The sequence below is a fragment of the Triturus cristatus genome, chromosome 5_2 (genome assembly GCF_964204655.1).
Source record: "Triturus cristatus chromosome 5_2, aTriCri1.1, whole genome shotgun sequence".
NCBI classification, from domain to species: Eukaryota; Metazoa; Chordata; class Amphibia; order Caudata; family Salamandridae; genus Triturus; species Triturus cristatus.
In genome coordinates, this window is record NC_140588.1 from 850,924,411 (window position 1) to 850,929,511 (window position 5,101).

General features: G+C 44.8%; 1 pseudogene; it reads right to left on the minus strand.

Moving 5' to 3' along the window:
- Nucleotides 1-738: 738 nt before the first annotated feature.
- On the minus strand, nt 739-1,851 carry LOC146829338 (uncharacterized; annotated as a pseudogene).
- Nucleotides 1,852-5,101: the final 3,250 nt, after the last annotated feature.

The window sequence follows — 5,101 nt, forward strand, 5'->3', positions numbered from 1 at the left end:
ATGTACGTATTAAGGGATTCCTTACTACATGCCCCCTTGATCGAAGCACTAACCAGTAGGGAAGAAATGAGAGAACGCAGAGTTCAATTTCGACAGAGCAGGACAAGGCGTATTCAAATTGAAATCAAGCAAAAAAAAAAAACCTCAAAAAGGGGAAAGAAAAAATCAAAAAATGCTGCTGCAGCCAGCAATCCAAAGTCACAGGCAATGCTCAGGACATGGCAGAAAAAACATAGCGGATGACAGTTCACTCAATCCATGAACGTGTATGCAGCATACGTAGCAACAGCTTCCAACAGAAAATCGTTGGCACTGCCACTAAAAGTTTCAGCCATCCAGTTAATCAAAGAAAAGGAACATACATGTTCTTCAATAAGCGGAGCCTCTAGCACGATCAGAGGGCAACCGACGTGTTCCTCCAGATAGCTCATATTCAAGAAGTCATAAGCAGCCCTTGCGATGTCCCAATTACCCAGGATGCCATGCGCCGCACCACAGGCCATAATCCGAACACCAGAACAGGCAAACTCGTGAGACACTAAGGGCCTCATCAGTCGATCATAATCCGGCACCGGAGACACCGTGTTGGTTAAGCACAAATCCAGCGGCCATTCAAAGGGACAATCTAGGCAGTGAAAGACAGGTTGCACGCAGGTGAAGTAGGAATACCGGAAGGATAATCCATAAGCCAGGCTCAAAGTCGCCAATGGCAGCGTACCATAATATTCAAGCATCCTGTCACGAAGAAGATGCAGCCGGGACAGGTTGTCGTGTGGCACAGAAAGAGCAGCCATTTCGTAGTACGAAAAGTAAAAGCAGCACACCTGCCACCAGCGCCAGAATCAGCGGGACACCGCCAAAGATGCTCGAAAAAATAGAATGAAAAAATGCCGGAATCACACCAAAAATAGTTTGGAAGGAGGTCACGAGGCCTGAGCCCACAAGTTTAAAAAAATGAGCCAGGCCAGTTGTTGACGAGGCATTGAAAATTGTTTGGATCAAAGCTCCAAAATGTAGGGGGAGGTCAGTATTCAAAAGCGCCTGCACCTCAGTGCGCGTATTTGCCACGTGAAGGACAAATGTTTCTCGGGAAGAAGTCAATGGCACCTCTTTTTGGGACAATAGAGCTCTTATTCTGCTCATCTTGTTGAACTCTGCTTTCAAGGTCGGAATCGAAGGCCAGATGGAAACAGCCAGCCGCCCATGCGGGGGTGGGAATAGAACATTATTGCAGCAGACTACTCTCTGTGATACCGTTACTATATACAGGATTCCCACTAACATCCCGCAGCAAGCTTCATTATTCGAAATTAAATAACTTCCGTTTGCAAGCAGCATGAAAGACGGTGTAATCACTGGCACAGGGACACCCTTGAGGACGCAGGCTAAATTTGGGGCGTGTATATTGCATGCACCGTGTAACTGAATGTGCCTACATACTACAGAATGATCAGGTGTCGAGGTACACTATTCACCCTTCAGGTAAACCTCTGTACCGTCTCTTGTACATCTATACGTAAAAGGGAGCGACCAAACCTCATGCAGGAACGCGGTACCCAGCTGTTCATACCTACCCAGGGCATAGTGTGTCATGCATGACGTAAATTTAAAAAGCGTGAAAGGGAGCGTGATCAACCCATGTACTAACCACACGGCTGAATTCAATTCCGCCACAGAGAAAGGTAACGGCTCCAACTTTTCAATGTGTAACAATGAATATGTAGCATCTTTCATGGACATGAACTGTTGCTTTACAGTAAGGTTAAAGGGAAGGAATAATGAGGTCGTATTCAGATAGTCCCAAGGGACCTTCCCTGCCTTTAACGTCTGTAACGTCCATGCAAACTGCATAACAGAACGCAACTGGTTTTGACCATGGTACAATACAGACATATCATCATGTACAATATCAACAATTGAAGAACCAATATTGTCTAATGTATAAATTCTGGAAGAAAGAGTGTTAATGCTGTTATCTATAACGGCTAATACCTTTTCCATATTTGCTTGGTCAATAGCCCTCAATCTAGAAGCCACTTCAATTTGCGACAATTTCCATACTTCGTCGTAAATAGCATACGCCCACCTCTTGGATCTGCCACCCACAGGACCTTTAACAAAATCATTCAAATCTATTTTGTCATGTAATTTTGATAAATGAACTTTGACAGATGCCAAGGTGGAATGTCGCAGCCAGGATTGACATAATTTCCCAACAGAGTAGGTAGTGACTGTATGAGAGGGTTCAAACCGAGGGTCTACGCGTTGCTGAGTATACCCCGGTTTCAGACCTAGAAAACGACGTTGACAGGTATCTGAACTGCTTTGCCAAATTAACCATCCTTCACTACTAAATTTCGAAATATTGAAAGATGTATTAGAAACTAATGACTGCAAAGCAGGAAGGGACAGATCTGTTTGGTTATCCAAATTTGGGTAAGCGCCCAGATCCGGAACAGAGGGTAAATTCAGTTTTTTAGTAGTAGCCAATCCGAGACAGGTGGTCTGGAAGATGGTTGAATTCAAAAACAACATATGATTTGGTACAAGACAGGCACGATGTAAAGCTTCAGTTCCCTGAACCTGCCACGGTTTGGAACCCCAAACTGATTTAAGATCAACAGTAGCCTTCCACAGGTCATAACCTTTGATTGACAACTCATCCATAAAGGACTTAGAATATAGTAATTTAGTGTGTGTCAGTCTAACCTTTGAGGCAGACTCAGGCATCACTTTAAAATAAAAGGATGCTGGGCTGGAAACACTGAAATCAGTAAAATAAGTATATTTATCAACCAATGTAGGTGAACTGCCTAAAGATGGTGTAGGGCAGTGTTCCCATTGGGTAAAATTTACAAAATTACGAAATGTATTAGCTTTATGCAGGAAGTGATTGCCATAATGTTGAGAACAATACTGTTCTGCATAGTTAGCCGCATTCTCATATAAATCTTCTGCATCAAAAGCGGCATAATATTCCAAATCAGAAAACAGAGCTTCAATGGCATGAACATCCCAATCATCAGAACGAATGTTCTGCTTAACCACATCACCCATAGAAACACGAAATACATTAGGTACATTGATGACCTCGGTAGGACCATGAATTTGGAATTTAACAGCATCCCACGCAATTCCATCCAAAACGGGCCAGGCAGTAATATTCACAAAAGTCTGGTCCCTTTTCATGATGTGGGACGAGGAGTGTCGGGCCAAAGTTCCATTGATAAGTCTAATTGTAGATCTCTCAGTGAGATAGTGTCCATTCACCAGACGGAAAAACACTATTACAAATCCAATGGACATAAACAAAAAAACACTGAAAAGCCCCAGCCAGATGTATGTCCAAGGGGTAACCAAAAAATGTCTTTTAAACCAACTAGCAAAAACAGCAATGTTCGAAGGGGGAGTGGAGGGCAATGAGTTAGTGTCAAAGGAGAAACGGGACTGGTCAAGCGCCGTAGATTGTAAAACAGGCGAGTGACCATTTGTAGGATAAGCATACTCAGTCTCTTCGGGCAGACCACCAGCCGGTGGTATTAACAAGGGATCAGTAACTGACTGCATCTCGATGGCAACATCAGACAAGGTGGTAGAAGCAGGAACCAACACTGAATTTCTTTTCATCGTCTGGCATGAAACTGCTGGAGTCATACTAAGAAGTATCGGCCACTCGCTGAAGTTTGACATTGTCAATAGAGATGTACCTGTTTTCCTTGCGACCAGGAAGTGGAGGTAAAATGACTGTTCTTGTACCCTGCACTCTAAGCACTGGAACTGGTGCACGATAAGAGGGGCCGAACTCCTTCTTGTTCTCCACCTTCTCACGGACCAGGTCTCCAACTCGGGGTAGCCAGCCGACTACCGGAATCTGAAGCTCAGCATCAGATGTGGAGGGCAAGTGTTCCTTCGAAAGAGTGTCTCTGGCTTCTTGTAGGGTCTGCAAAACAGCACAGTGATCATCTACGTCAAAGGGTGCGGTTGACGCCGCCACGTCTAGACCATCAAGGTCTGGGACAAACATTCTGATTCTGAAGAGCATCATGTATGGGGTCCGCCCACCCAGAGACCTTCTAGGGAGATTATTAAGTGCACGTTGGACGTTATACAAATGGGCTAGCCAATTCCGGCCTCTGCCTAAAACACGTGCTGTCAAAGATTGCTTTAAGTCACGGTTCATTCGTTCCACCACACTATTACCCTCAGGTCGGTAGGGGGACGAAAATTTGACCTGGACCCCCAAATTTCTCATAGCCTCCTTGTAAGCCTTAGAGGCGAACGCAGGGCCCTGATCAGAATGGAAGGTACCACACGCAAAAGTTCCCACAAAGACACGCAAATCCCTGATGACAGTCCGCGAGTCAGCACTCCTTTGTGGCCATACCCAGAGAAAACGTGTGCACGAATCCACTGCAACCAAGATATACTTGTACGCAGTATCTGAAGAAAAAGGACCGCAGTGATCTAAATAAACACAACCAAATGGTTTATTAGATATGTACAACTGTGTTTGTGGTGGGCGCGCAACAGTGGAAGGTTTAATCTGTTGGCAAATGTCACAATCAAGAACATAAGCGCGCGCTTGTTTATATAAACCAAACCACCAGTAACGTTGTTGTAACAGAGATATAGTAGCGGACACGCCGGCGTGGGCTGACGCCAACCCCTCGTGCGCTGCTAGTATCAGAGCTGGTCTGCAGTCCGCGTTGGGAATAATTCTGTCACCAACGTCGTTAATCCTCACTAACGGGACGTTATCAGGACTTAAGTGATAAAAATAACGAGAAGGAAAACCCTTCGGGTAATCACTTCCCTTCTCTGTAGCAGCAATAGCTGCCAAGATGTCATCATCAATCTTACTTTTGGATCTTGTAACTGCTACCACTAAGTATGTAGCCACTGCAGTTTTTGCTGCCTCGTCAGCCAAGCTGTTACCGACAGCATGGACACCAAGTCGTTGGTGACCAAGAGTGTGAATAACATTCACAAGAGGGAGACGGTCTTTAAAGTCTGCCACTCGAACCCAAAGCAGTTTATGCTTAATTGTGCTACCTTCGGTATCTCGATAATCGTTTTGAGACCAGAAGTGTAAATTGTCATT